This window comes from Lactuca sativa, chromosome 5, assembly GCF_002870075.4.
Source record: "Lactuca sativa cultivar Salinas chromosome 5, Lsat_Salinas_v11, whole genome shotgun sequence".
Lineage (NCBI taxonomy): Eukaryota > Viridiplantae > Streptophyta > Magnoliopsida > Asterales > Asteraceae > Lactuca > Lactuca sativa.
In genome coordinates this window covers 162,841,749-162,857,995 of record NC_056627.2, presented here as the reverse complement: position 1 = coordinate 162,857,995, position 16,247 = coordinate 162,841,749, and the positions used below count along the sequence as shown (strand labels likewise).

Genomic DNA, 16,247 nt, shown 5'->3' with positions numbered 1-16,247 from the left:
TTTAAAAAAAGCAATTAAGTTAGCTTTATCAAATTTAATACATGAATTTGGTAACTTTTTAAGGAAATTGATAAAATAGTAAGAACATGTGTCTCCAAAGAGCTGAAACCTCCTTCAGAATCAAGAATGTTGATTAGCCCTTCCAATCCTCCCATGATTGACTCAATGAGCGACTCAACATATAAAACTGCATCTCGACCAATTCTAGTTAACTGCATCAACCAATCAATATTCAGTAAATTTCCCTTTAAAAGATAAAATAAAATTTACATATAAAATTTAGAGTAAGTTACAATTTAGAGTGGTGTCCAGGTCAAGAGCATGATATTAACTGCATTGTCAACTGTCATTCCAGGTATAACCTTCATCAACACTTGCACAACATATTCCCTCTTGTTGTAGTTGTCATTGTGTAGCATCACTCTATATGGTGGTGCCATTTTCCTTGATTTCCTAAAAAAACAAAAAAAAAAGGTAAATCGACCTAATCTTTTACTATATGCATTTCAAACTTCATTAAAAGTGATACAATACCTCAAGTATGAACATCCCTAATTGTATGAATATTGAAAATAATACGTGGAACATCCATCCATAAATAACTGTATGAATATTGAAAATAATACCTAATTGTATGAACATCCATCCATAACTAACTGGAGATCCTGTTTCAATATCAATTGCAAGAATAGAACAATCTGGAGAACCAGTGAGGATCACTGATGACAAAAACACACATTCAAAATCAAGTTTAAAGAAACAGCAACTATGTTGCTACTGAGGGTAAAAAGTAAATTACATGGTTCAAGAGTATATAAAGTATAAGGCGGCTATTGTCGCCGCTCTCTGGGACCCACGAGCTAGCATTCTTGGAGGTGGTCCATGTTGAGGAGTTTTAGGAGCAGTAGTTGATTTTGAAAAAGCAGAGGTTAAAGCTGCCATGGCTGATGCTCTTTGGGTGGCCCCACTAAGTTTATTTCCTGGGGGCTTAACATCTTGGCTCTGTTGTAATAAAATAATATGATAGGGGCCACTTAAAAAAAATTAATCCAAAAAAATAACTTTTTATATAAGAAATACCTCTGCTACACAGCCTGAGCCGAAGAGTTGCACAGCCTTCATGTGGAATGCATTTCCGTGAGCCAGGTTCCATTGAGAAAGAGAAAAATGAGATACAAATTAATTATTAATTATTAATACATATGTATACATACAATAGTTTTTGCAGGATCCCATGAGAAATATGTTGTGAAGAAGCAAGGTTCGTTTCCCTCTGTTACTCTGTATAATATGACAGATGGGGACAAGGAATCCATAGATGCAGCCAGCTCTACATATTTCTGAAATCAACTTATTAAAAAAACATACCAACCAATACAACGTATAATTTTGAATTTGTATAATTATTATTATTATTATATGTACCTTGCCAGTTTCAAAAGCGTTTTGTTTTTCCGTTGACTGTGCTAAATGACCAACCCAAACGATGACCTCAGCATGTGTATCTAATATCAAGACATCCTCTGGAAACAAGTCATCTTGTTCAAAGCTGTGAACTTCTTCAATCTCTAACTTTCCTATAGAGGAAAATAAGATGATAAAAACAGTTGGTGGATATAATCAGCAAAAATGGACATGTGAAAGATAGATGATGGTTTATGGTTTTGAAACCTTTATTACTTATTACTTCAAACAAGTGAGGTTCACGGATGATTTCCTGTGTTACTATGCTACTTGAGTAGCTTTGTTTTCCACCAAGTGCAAGCCAGAAAGCTAAGCTCTCTTTTCCTTCTCTAGAGAATTTTACAGGTACTCCAGACTAAAGATATAAGAAAAAAGAGTTGAATAAATTATCAAGGATTGGAAAGGGGTATAAAAGTAAATAAAGATGTAAGACCAATAATTTAAAAAGCATACCTTCAAAAGTTCAACAACTTTTGCTGTTAATTGCTGCTGTTCAGGTGTACTCTGGTTTCCATACCCTCTCTACTTGTTGAGCTTTATTATTATGAACTGAAGTTCCTGATATTTCAATCAGTGCAGCAGTATCTGGACTGTAGGTCTCATCATGCAGTCCTTTCTCTGCAATGTAGTTTTTATAACCAGAGCTCAATCCACCCTAGTAAAAGTAAAACCAAATATTTACCATAGTTAACAGCCTTCTTCTAGAGCTATATCTTTTACAACTACTACAAGTGGAAGAGAGTACCTTGAGAACAACCATAGGCTGAAAGATAGCAACAAATTGTGGTGCCTCTTTTCCTTGATGCATTCGACCCTACGATAAGATACTAATATTTCAAAACTAAATTTATATATAATCAGCAGTGCAAAAAGGAAAAAAAGCTATTATATTTATGGTACCTGAACAGGTTTGCATTTCATAGAGTTGAACATTGAAGTAGTTTGTTGAACAGCTATTTTTTAGTCCTCCTGTGATCAGACAACATAACAAGTCTTCATCCCAAATACACAATTAAAGATTTTTTTTTCTTAAAAAAAAGAAAAGAAAAGAAATAATATGGTTTTAGTTTACCTGGATGCTATCCTTCCCAATCCAACAACACAGGTAGTGATCTTCTTTCTTTTCATCAGAATGGTAGGAGTAAAGACAAATATAGCAATCTCCACTGTAAAATTTTCCAATATCCTCCTTGGGTAATTCCGTCTTTTCTTCACCATCAATACGCCATACCTAAAGAGCCCACAATTATTTTATCTTTCTACATTAAATCTAAATGTAGCAACAAGTTTATGATCTGAAACCTCAATTTTTCCATTTTCTCCAAGCAAAGGTGGAACTTCCTCCTCTACAGGAGCCGTTTTTGTCTGACCTTTGGCAAAAGCACCTTGTTGCTTCAGCAGAGCTAGTCATTAGAACAAGAGTAGAACTTAGGGTAAGTTTTAGAAAAAGTCAAAAATAGCCCTAGAAAACTCAAACACCCATGTCCCATGTAACAAAAATATATATAAGATATAGAATGAATCTACCTGCTACTTTTCCTCTAGTTTCCTCAGGATCAGAAGCTGCTGAAGCTACTGACCAAGAAGCAAAGTTGGATTTAAATGAACTTGTCTCATAACCTTGACCAATACGGGTTACAGGAGTTGACTTTGGTAGATTTTCTTTGAGAATAAACTCCTACAGATGGTGGTTATATTATATAGGGGAGAATCAATAACAGATACACAACATAAAAGATAAAAGATAGTAAAAGGTATAAGAGGGAGGAACACGACGGTGGCGGAGAGTTAAATAATAGCACAGTACCTGCTACTAGATGGAGAACCGCCGCTTCCAAAGTCAGGAAGCAAATCATCGAAACCTCTTGAACTCTTACAGGCGGCGCGTAGGTCAGCGAAGGTGGCGGAGAGGAGAGATGGGTTGGAGGATAGCTACCGCTGCCACCAGTCTTGTCAGACACGAATACAAGTTCTCCGCCATCGCGGTTGTCAAAACCGTTGTTGCTTCACAAACATAAATCATTATCTACGGACTATAATCGTGAAGAGGCGTGGCTAAAGCTGAAGGACAACCACCAGCAGCGCCAGCACCTCCATAGGCGGAGCAAGAGCTTGATGGTGGAGTAGAGATAACTGGCGAGGGCTCGTTCAGATGCTGGTGGAGGCTGTTTAGGGCTTAGGGCTTGAAAGAGAAGGGGAGAGAGAGAGATAGAGAGAGAGAGAGAGCTAGAGAGAGAGAGGGGAAGACGAGCTGCTACGGACTATAATCGTGAAGAGGTGTCGCTGAAGCTGAAGGACAACCACCAGCAGCGCCAACACCTCCATAGGGAGAGCAAGAGCTTGATGGTGGAGTAGAGGTAACTGGCGAGGGCTCGTTCAGATGTTGGTGGAGGCTGTTTAGGGCTTAGGGCTTGAAAGAGAAGAGAGAGAGAGAGAGAGAGAGAGAGAGAAATAGAAGATAGAAAAAATGAGGCGGGTTTTCAAAATTTTAGGGATTTCGTTTCCCCCCTTGTCTACTAAAAGCGCGTTTCATTAAAATTATAAAGCGACAGGTACAGACGACGCGCGTTTAAGATAAAGTGTCCTCCGTGTTTTTAATTTTTTTTTCTTGAGACACTAAATTAAGGGCACACAATAATGCGTGACGTGAATCCTTAAATTTTTTGGAGAGATGACACTATTTTAAGGGCACGTCCTTTTGCGTATCATTAATCAGTGCATGTCGTAAAAAGCGCGTCATTAAAGGTCTGTTTTCTAGTAGTGCCTAGACGTTTCCGACGTCCTGGTTCGGGGGTGTGACAGATTGGTGTGAGAGTATTGTTTATAGTGAACTAGTATATCTAAACATACAAGATATACAACTATAAATACAATGGGACTAAAACACTCTGAACAAAAGTATATTTTAAAAATATATATATTTTACCAAAGTACACATACACATCTACATATTAGAAAACAATAAGAAGAGTTGGACATCGTGACTAAACTTGGACAGTTATGTAATCATATCTAGGGTAAATATAGCTTGATCAACTATATTTATTTGTGATATGACCAAGATGTGTCTAGGAGTGGTCAAGGTGGACAACAAATCTAAAACTCTTCAAATTTAAATCAAAAAGGGTCTAAGAAAAAAAACTAAAAGAAATAAAATACTATAGGAGTATTTTAACCTACCATCTATTTTCTTGTACTTATATATTCTCGTGCAGACGATATGGCAGGTTTCCATTTGTTGGGGGACCCATATTTCCCCGATCAGGGAAACAAGGGATGGCTTGAGGAAGCACCAGAGGAGGATCCGGAAGAGATAGAGGAGAAGTTTGAGGATGAGGATATAGACGATGACATCCATGAGGATGAGGATGGAGAGGAAGATGACTCGGAAGTAGAGTCTGAGGTCATCAACCCCCGTTACATGGTAAGGATGCCGACGCACAAAATGGGCTACAATGGCCCTACGCCCCCTTGGGCACTCGATATCGTGTGGTGGAGCCGACACCAGGGACAAAGGCCGCCCTTTGGCATGGAGTGAGGTTTCTACAACCTCCATTATGGAGGTCCGTCGGATCGAGATCTTCATGTCATGGTCCGATGGACTAGGGACATTGGCGATTAGGCACAAATAACTGCTAACCAGATGATTGAGATGAGAGCCTCAGTTGAGCGTGAAGAGAGGCACACTCAGGACCTCGTGAGGAAATATTAGGAGTAGTAGTCTACACTGGAGACGATGGTGCGAGTCCCCGAGCGACGACTAGCAGAACTTCAGGGTGCTTCCACCTCTTCTCAAACACCACCAGGGACAACTCAATGCACGTAGGACCTACCTACCACATCCTATAGATTATACTATGGGTATGCGTTGGTGCTACCCCTTTTCTTTTCTTCTCTTCATGTATGTACGATCGACCCTACGTTTAAGTGATCACACTACTCACAGGGTCAATATGTTGTCAGATTTTATGCTCTATGTACTGTAGACCTTTTTAAAAGGTCAATTTTCATGCACTATGTACTAAGACGTTATCATTAATGAAATGATTATGTGTTTTATTGTGATGTTGTTATCGACTATGTTCTCTCTTTTCATTCTTATTTGATGTTATACGGTTTCAATTATAAGTACAATCGATGCACTGTAACCACTAGAAATAAGGGGATTCCATAAACTTATCATCATTCCTATTTCATAGCAGGAAATTCCCAGAAGGTACATTCACAAAAACACTACAACAACACCGCTGCCACCATCGCCTCCACCAGAGATGTATTCTGCTGCTTTTCAGGCGGCAGTCTCAACTGCCGTTACTGCAGAACTAGCACAAATAAACAACAACGGCGCTAACAGAAGAGGAAACGGAAATGGGGTGGGAAGTTCCAATCACAAAAATAATCCAGGACACCCGAAAAACTACACATATAAGGATTTCACCAATGCAAAACCAAAGTCATTTAATGGAAGCGGAGGTGTGGTAGACCTCACTCGATGGTTTGAGAAGATTGAATCGGTGTTTGAAATCTGTGGCTGTCTTGAAGAGAGTAAAGCGAAGTTGGCAGCATGTACCTTTTCTAATAGAGCAATCTCATGGTGGAACAACCATGTTAAGGCTCTAAAGCGACCGGTAGCAAACTCCATGGCATGGGAGGAACTTAAAAACATGATGCTCGATGAGTATTGCCCCCGAGGTGAAGTGCAGAAGCTCGAGCAAGAACTATGGAATCTCACTGTAAAAGATTCCGACATCGAAGGTTATATTTCAAGGTTCAGCGACCTGGCGCTCTTGTGCCTGGTAATGATAACTTCCGAGAGCAAGAAAGTCGAATGGTTCATTAGAGTACTAACTCCCCCAATTCAGGGAAATGTGATTGCTGCTAACCCTTCAACCTTTAACAGCGCCAAACTCCTGACACAAAAACTTTACGACCATGGAGAACCAAATGGAACGAAGGATGTTGTCACTGAATCAAAGAAGGGGGATGACAACAAGAAGAACTGGGGGAAAAGAGAAAGGGAAAACAAGCTCAAGAGTCTGGAGAGAAACAACAAACCGTAGCAGTTCACACTGCTACCACTCCTGCTACCACAACAACAGCTGCACCAGCACTTGCAAAACCATATGCAGGTTCGCTTCCAAAATGTGACAAATGCAATTTCCACCATAATGGCACCTGTCGAGACCTATAATGCACCATCTGTAACTAAAGAGGGCACACCGCTCGGTATTTCAGAGCACATGCTCAACAAAACAACAAACTCAACAACGTCGCGACCAGTCAAGCATGTTACAAGTGCGGGGAGACTGACCATTACAAACGAAACTGCCCCAAGGCCAACAATCGGGGTGCAGGGGGATTAGGCAGAGTCTCACAAATGGGGAAAGCGGAGGCTATACAGGATCCAACGGTAGTCACTGGTACATTTCTCCTCAATAACATCTATGCATGCTTCTTATTTGACAGTGGGATGGAATAAAGTTATGTGAGTCATAAATTTAAACACTTACTAAATCAAAGTCCCCAAAAGTTAAGCGAAACCTTCACGGTGGAAATAGATAATGGGAAAACTAAAACAACCAACGACATATTTCTAGGGTGCACGCTCACACTAAATAATCACTCATTTCAAATTAACTTGATGTCGGTTACTATTATAAGCTATAATATGATCATCGACATAGATTGGTTAAGCCTCCACCATGCCGATATTATGTGCTATGAGAAGGTCGTTCTCCTTCACCTACCCAACAACGAAACCCTAATTATCTACAGTGATAAACCAGGTGCAAACCTTCGTCTTATCTCGTGCATCAAGGCACAAAAGTGCTTGCACAAAAAGAACCAAGCCTTTTTAGCCCATGTGGTGGATAAAAAGAAGGAAGAGAGGAACATCAAGGATATCCCGGAGGTATGCGATTTCCCAAACGTATTTCCTGAAGACCTCTCGGGAACACCCCCTAAACGACTGGTCGAATTTTAGATTGACCTAATCCCCGAAGCCACGATGATTGCCAAGTCACCATATATATTAGCCCATGCAGAAATGCAAGAACTCTCCAGCCAATTGAGAGAATTATTGGAAAAGGGGTTCATAAGACTGAGCTTCTCTCCTTGGGGAGCTGTGGTTCTTTTCGTCAAAAAGAAAGATGATTCCTTTCACATGTTTATCGATGAGCGTGAACTCAACAAGCTCACCATCAAAAATCGATACCCTCTTCCTAGGATCGACGATTTATTTGACCAGCTTCAAGGAGCCAGTTATTTCTCAAAAATAGATCTAAGGTCTGGATACCATCAACTGCAAGTCCGAGAAGAAGAAGTCCCTAAAATTGCCTTTCGAACTCATTACGGGCACTATGAATTCGTGGTAATGCCCTTTGGTCTGAAAAATGCACCGACGCCATTTATGGACATGATGAACAGAGTTTGCCGACCGTTACTTGACAACTTTATGATAGTATTTATCGACGCTATACTAGTTTACTCTCGAAGTAAGGAGGAACACAACCAAAATCTATGATACGTTTTGGAGTCTCTAAGGGTAGAAAAGCTACACGTGAAATTCTTCAAGTGCAAGTTCTGGATCCACAGGGTGGATTTTTTGGGACACGTAGTCAGTGAAGAGGGGATACATGCAGACCCTTCTATGATCAAAGCGATTGAGGGCTGGGCAACCCCGAGAACTCTGATGGAGATCAAGCAATTCTTGGGCATTGCTGGTTATTACAGGAGGTTCATTCAGAATTTCTCCAAGATCGCCAAGCCACTCACTACTCTAACAAAGAAGGTTGTACCCTTCACCTAGGATATGAAACAAGAAGCTGCCTTTCAAATCCTGAAACAATCCCTCTGCAGTGCTCCGGTGTTGTCTCTACCAGAGGGAACGAAATATTTCGTGGTGTATTGTGACGCTTCAAATCAAGGGTTAGGTTGTGTACTTATGCAACGCAGGAAGGTGATAGCTTATGCATCTAGACAAATGATGACCCATGAAGTAAACTATACCACTCACGATCTCGAGTTGGAAGTTATGGTCTTTGCTTTAAAGATTTGGAGGCACTATTTCTATGGTACGAAGTGCACCATTTTCACAGACCACAAAAGCCTCCAACACATCCTGAACCATAAAGAACTAAATATAAGGCAGCGGCGATGGGTATAGCTGCTAAATGACTATGATTGTGATATTAGGTATCATCCGAGCAAGGCCAATGTGGTGGCTGATGCCCTAAGTAGAAAATAATACTCAGGCTGCTGGGTAAGAACGCTAACGATGACCATCCGTTCCCATTTGTCTTTGCAAATCATGGAAGCTCAACTTGAAGCCTTGAAACCGGAGGACATCGCAAACCAAGCCTTACACGGGATGGACGAGAATCTTACAATCAAAGAGGATGGAGCATACTACCTCATGGACCGGATCTAGACCCCTAAATTTGGAGGGTTCAGAGACGTGGTCATGCATGAAGCACACAACATAAAGTACTCTGTCCATCTGGGTTCCGATAAAATGTATTTAGGCCTCAAACAACAATATTGGTGGGTGAATATGAGAGCTAAAATTGCTACATACGTAGGCAAGTGCCTGACTTGCGCGAAAGTAACGGTAGAGTATCAGAATCCCTCGGGTATATTATAACAACCCGAAATCCCCGAGTGGAAATGGGAGAGGATAACGAGGGATTTCATTACCAAATTACCTAAGACGGCTGATGAACTGGACGCCATTTGGGTGATTGTCGATCGATTGACCAAATATGCCCATTTCCTACCAATAAAGGAAACATATAAAATGGAAAGGCTGACTCGGATATACATAAAGGAGGTCGTGAGATTACATGGCGTGCCAATATTTATTATCTCAGACAGAGATAGTAGGTTACCTCCCGGTTTTGGCAGTCGCTACAGAGGTCATTGGGAACCCAGCTTGACATGAGCATTGCCTACCATTCCCAGACAGATGCGCAAAGTGAGCGCACCATCCAAACCTTAGAAGATATACTCCAATCCTGTGTGACAGAGTTTAGCAAAGCCTGGGATGCCCATTTGCCCCTAATCAAATTCTCGTACAACAATAACAATCACACAAGCATTAAGGTCACTCCCTTTGAGGCCCTTTATGGACATAAATGCCGATCACCTCTCTATTGGGCGGAGGTAGGGGATACACAATTGGTGAAGGGGCAGATACGAAACACCACTCTCACTGGCCCCATATTATCTAGGAAACAACTGAGAAAATCTTTCATATCAGGGAACGACTCCAGGCATCTCGAGATTGACAGAAAAGCTATGCAGACAAAAGGCAGAAGCCCTTAAAGTTCCAAGCCGGCGATCACATACTGCTAAAAGTCTCTCCCTTGAAAGGGATGATACAATTCGTAAAGCGGGGAAAGTTAAATCCATGATACATCGGACCATTTGAGATCCTTAGAAGGATCGTCCCAGTGTCTTACAAACTGTAGTTACCACCAGAGTGCAACAATGTACACCCTGTCTTTCATGTGTCAAACCTAAAGAAATGTTTATCTGATGGGACCCTCGTTGTCCCGCTTGATGAAATTGAATCGAATGAAAATCTCCATTTCGTTGAGGAGTTAGTTGAAATCACGGGTAGAGAAGTAAACCGAACAAAGCAAAGCCGCATTCCCATTGTGAAGGTGCGATGGAGCGCCAAGCGAGGACCATAATTCACCTGGGAACGTGAAGATCAAATGATGCAAAAGTACCCCCATCTTTTCCCTAACTCTTGAAGGCTACTCCAGAACAAATTTTGGGATGAAATTCCCTCTTACGGGGGGATGATGTCACAACTAGTGAATTTAGGGATTCATGTACAAAACTTTCTCCATGAAACCTATGCAACATTATATTTAGTGAAATTCAAACTTCGATACTATTAAGTTCCTACGTTCACGCATTGTGATTCAAACCAAAACAACCTCATGCAAGTCCAATACTTGATCCAATAAGCTAAGTCCAATAATTTTTGGGCCTTAGCCTAAGAATTCTCGGCCCAAAACCCTTATTGGACCAAGACTTCTTCATTGGGCCCTATTGGGCTGATAACTTCTTCCTTTGGTCTTGTTGGGCTGAAAACCTTTCTTTGGGCCCGCCTCCCATTGGGCCGAAAGCTTTTAATTGGCTTTTCTTGGGGCCGAAAAATCATATTTGGGCTTTAATTGGGCCGAAGCCCCTTAATTGGACCAATAACCTTTCATTGAATATTAGTGGGCCGAGAACCCTTATTGGGCCAAGTCAACAATCGAACACCCCTATTGCGGGCCACTAATTGGGCCGAAAAACCCCCTTGCTCGGTTCGCTTTGATAAAAAAAAAAGGAAAAAGGGGTGGATAATAAGGGTGCCACCTCCTTATTATCCTTCACACATCCATGCTAAACCTTGCATGTATCAAGGTAGCTATCTTAAAAAAATATCCATAAGTCAAATACTTCTTCCCCCCTCCTCTCTCTTAATTGGCCGACCCCCTCCCCTTCCTCCCACTCTCATTTCAAACTTTACTTTCAACTCATTTTCCTCTCATTTCTCTCAAGAACAACCTCTATCTTCTCTCAAAAATCTCAAGTTCATCACTACAAGAATTGGATTCTAGGTTTCTTGGTAAGTCCATGTTAAACTCACGGTGTTTTATTTCAAGTTTATACTAAGATCATTCCTCTTACATTCTTATTTTCGTGAATATGAACCTTAGACCACCACCATTTCGAGAATCTCACCAAGAACACAAGCTAAGCTCGAAATTTCTTCTTCATCATCTTCTACATATCGAAAATCCCTAAGATGTGCTTCATACACCACTATTTTCGAGTTTTCATCCTTTTTTTTGGGGGGGGGGGGGGGGGAGGGGGGATAAAAGTCAAGTTTTGTTTAAGTCTTTGATATTTGCATGCACTTGTTTGTTTATGTGACTATGTGTTTTTAAATGTTGATTGTCTCATGTTAAAACTCCATAAACTCGACATTTTACAAATATTATGTTGTTAGGACAAAGTTATCTTTGTGTAGTTTCACATATTATTGTATTATGTTGAAGATGAAACAAGTTACTAAGTAAAAATGGTTTTGGTGTGTGTTAAAAACCAAAGTAATGTCAAAGAAAATGTTATAACATCTTTTGTTATAAAAGCTTGGAAGATGGTGAAAATATGAGAGTTACACTCAAAATGGTAAATTTTTAGTCATGTATATTTTTAACACTAACACTTGTACCAATATTGAAATATTATAAATTTTCAAGGATTTTATGTAATCTTGTGGGAATTATGACATGTTCTATTCATAACCAAAAATAGAATATTGTTGTGTTACAAAATACTCAAACAAATTTTGGTTTGTTAAAATCCACCATAAAACTTGAATATTTTACAAAAATAATAATAACTTTTATTAGTAAAATAATCGTAATATGTTGTTACCATTTCAAGGGTTTAAAACCTAGAGTATTATGTTATTTTTTTTTTACAATACATATTACAAGTTGACAAGCCCATTAGTAATTACTTATAAACATCATTATAAATAATTTAATATAACCGGTATGCAAAACAGAGTTTTACGACAAAAATATCTGTGTGTCATAATCTGTCCATCATCAAGCTTTTAAAATACAAGTGTTAAGCTGTATGTCATAAAGCTATAAAACGTGTGTCATAAAACTGCAGTCATAAATTCACACTAGAAACGTCATGTGCATTATTCGATAAATTTGCGTAAATTCTGTTAAGGCTCTTGTGAGACTCTTCTTCACCGTACCTACCAAGTATACTCCATAAGTCCTGTAGTTATAACCAGAGTCTCCTGGAGGGAGAGCGGGGTAATTGTATATAGATCTATACGGGGTTAACACCCCCACACCTGAGTTGTTTGCTACAGCTAGACGAGTCAGTCCAGGGTGACATATATCTTCCCGAAATTGAGCCCTAAAGAACGTCATGACAAGCATTTAGTCACATCAAGTATGGTTGTAACGACTCACATAGGGAATAACAATATTATTTTGAGTTTACAAAGAATATACACTCTACTAGTTTTCATAAAAATACATACTACTCTTCATCTATGTTGTACACTAACTTCACCACTCCAGTCTTAGGGTTTGAAGACTACAACTACTAATTATATATTGATCAAAAAATAATTTCACCCAAACATGAATTCATGATAAAGATAGAAAACTACTGATTAAAATATCTAATTTTAAACAATTAAAATGAATTTATGGTAATTATCCTAATCAATCCATGATATAATTATCAAAACCGAAAAATTAGGATCTGACAGTGCAACTCGTCGAGTTGGGCAATTATCACGTTGATTTCAAAGATCAACTCGATTAGTTCGTTTTAAGAATTCACAATTGCATCATATTCAACAGAGAACTAATCCTAGGCTTTGATACCACTGATGAGTTTTTGATCAAAATAACAATTCCAATTTGTGCATGCAACCCTAATGCTTTGGATCTAGGTTTTCTCTAATTGAACATGCAAACTTGAACACCAAAAGAGAAACCCTAGGAAGCAACTACAAATTTTGAAATCTATACAAACTAGGGGTTGGTTACATACATTGATTGTTATAATGTAATAACAATGATTCTCTTGTAGATCTTGAAGCTTGAGAACTGAGTGTCACAAAAGTAACACCTTTAATGACTCACAAAAACACAATGCAAGAGAATGATATGAGAGAGGAGATCAAAATTTTTGTTTCTTATTCTTCAAAACAATGGCCGAAATTCTTAGGCTTAGAACTATTTATATAGTACACTAAGGATACTATGGATAACCCTAATCTGAATAAAATATCATTATCTTAAATATGGTAATCATCCACCTCCTTTGATTATCCATATATGATAAGACATTGTAGAAACTCTAGAATCATCTTATACATATACATCTATTTTCATCCACCACTTTCCCAATGAAGGTTCTGGACTCTTTTGCTCAACTATTGAACACTTGCACTTTTAGTCCCCGCACTTTCAATTAATTCTTTTAATCCCAAAATTAATTCCAAAATAATTTTTGATTAAAGATTAATTAATAATATGATTACAAATTAATATATTATTTCCATAATATATTAATAAATCATTTATTCCAATTTATTAATCAAATTAATAAATTCTTCCTCTTCCTCAATTAATCATCATGTCTAGTTGCAAGTGTGGTGGCAACCAAAAATGACCATGCCACTATCAATTCAAGTATATACCAATTATAGTTATGAGGTTAGACACCTAATCCAACAACAACTTCAATCCCTTCTTGGTGAGCTTAGTGTTTGTATATATGTTCCCCCATCCCTTCTTCATGAGCTTAGTGTTTGTATATATCTTCCCCCACCTTGTGGAGTGATCATCTAGGTACAACTTATTTCTCTACTAATGGAATATTCCATGCTTGCACAAATCACATTGAAATAAATTCATTTTATTTGAGAACTTGACGGGGTGTCTTAAAGTCCAATTCATCTCAACGATAATCAACTTGCGGCTATCTTCTTAAGCTTCTAGCCACACATTGGTTTCTGACACTCAAATCCAAGTTGCTATCAAGGGCTATGTGTCTCAAAGGTGGGTCGCTTGACCCACCTATTTTTATTATTATTATAACAAGTTATATAAAAATACAATTATAAATTACTTTAAATATTTTACCCGAACAACCTTAATACTTTTGGCTAAAACAAATGTACAACTTAAGATTTGCAAACCCCAAATTTTATATTTTAATAGGCCAAATAACTAATTCACTTAAGGTGTAATCCAATAAAAAGAAACATTTAATTTAAATAAAAGAAAAAATCGTTTGTAAATTAGAAGACGTCATTTCCTTCTCCAAGACTCTGATTCCCACTTCAAGCCTTCACAAATGGCCGATCATCGACATTTGTTGCCATCGCCGATAGCCTCTCCCCCGCCATAGCTGATGGTGGCTCTGGTCTCCGACAATCTTCGTTCTCAGCGTCAATTTTTTTCATCCTATAATTCAATGATTAGAGCTAAAAGGTTCACTGCGTCATTGTGTGTAGGGTTTTTTTACTGTTGTTATTGTTATTCCGTATGACGGTATGTCGTATGCGAGGTTCACACGTTAGTTATGTGTAATATTACTAAGTTTATTTATTTATTTTGTTTTGTCATTAGCATATAAACAATCCTTTTTGTGAAAATAAATCATGATATAAAACCTGGTCGGATACAATTGCAAGAACTTTTAATATTTTTTTTTGTACGGCGTGACCAAATCCGGATCTGCAGCTAGTGTTTTTTAATTTTTGTTGGTTTCATTTAAATATTGAATCATATAGTTTTAAGTTCTAGACTCGTATTGGTTGCTATTCTCCTTTGTCTTGGGTGGGTTTTTATTGAACTATGTGTATTGTAGCAAATCTGTTAATTATAAAACAAGTAATGATATGTAAATTTTTTATATATTTGTATATCTTGTATCCTATCGTTTATTCAGTAAATCAAATCCTCCTAAATTGATTATTGACATATGTTTAAAAAAACATATTTTTTCTAAACGGACTGCCATGCTAGATCGTTTATTGAACCCGTAAATAAACAAATTTGATTTGTTAAATCATATAAATGGAAAAGAATAAACCCGATTAATCGTATGAGATGGAATGAAGCAAAACGTAATGTATGAGATGGAATGAAGCAAAACGTCTAATCATGTAATGATTACAGATTATGATGGCACGGGACAAAAGGGGAAAGGAGAAGGGGTCTTTAAGATATGATGATTTTGGAAGGCATAATATTTTTCAAAGATTTGTACGTTTTTTGGACATCATCATTTTCCCCAAGAATATAACCATTATATTCTCACTTGATTTCCCACTAAATATCACTTTTTTAAAAAATATTAAGTTTAATAACACATTCTTCTATATTTAATTATTATAATATTATATTTATATATTTGTTTTGAATCGTATATCTTTGATTTTTTCTTCTTGAAGTACATTTACAAAAATATAGTAAATTATAGGGAAATTGAGTAATCTAATCCATATAGATGAATTATTTGAAGAAAAATATTATTTTTTTTAAATAACCACTTTATCTGGAATATATCATTTCGGAGAGGTATTCGGAACCGGAGTAGGATTTCGAACACTCATTCCAAAATAGTTTTTCATTATTATTATTATTATTATTTTGTAAAATGTGTTTTGTTCTTTTTGTATAACTTTTGTTTTTATAAAATCTAAAACACAAATGTAATTTTAAAGCTCAATAAAAAAAACTAATAAATACATAAACGTAAGGGGTTTGTTTAAAGTAACATTATAATGTTCAAACGATCTTTGTCCTTGTATGCCAAAAAATTATTTCCGTCGTTTATGATATGACATAACATGTGGACAAGTTTTACCCTTTATAAAATACGATTTCATGGTGATCAACATCTCTAGAAACCAACACAAAAACACTCCATAATCCTCACTACTATCAATTTGTTGTGGTACATCCGGGGCCTTTTCGAGGGTCATGTTTAAACTCTCAAGTGGGATTGCATCGGTTTGTTCGGTACCCCAGTAGTAGTTTGTGGATGTTAGCTCTCACACCTATAAACCAATCCTTATTCTCTGAATAGTAGTCACTCTTCCAATGACTATCGTATATACTCATTTCGGATGTCTTCAAATCCAAAACACCCAAAAACCAGTGAAAAGTAGGTATATTGATTGGGATGTAAAGCTACACAAAATGTTAGAAATAATTAATCATCAAATA

At 37.7% G+C, this 16,247-nt stretch overlaps 1 pseudogene; it reads right to left on the bottom strand.

The window, feature by feature from the left end:
- Positions 1 to 662: 662 nt before the first annotated feature.
- On the bottom strand, positions 663 to 3,445 carry LOC111877032 (villin-2-like; annotated as a pseudogene).
- Positions 3,446 to 16,247: the final 12,802 nt, after the last annotated feature.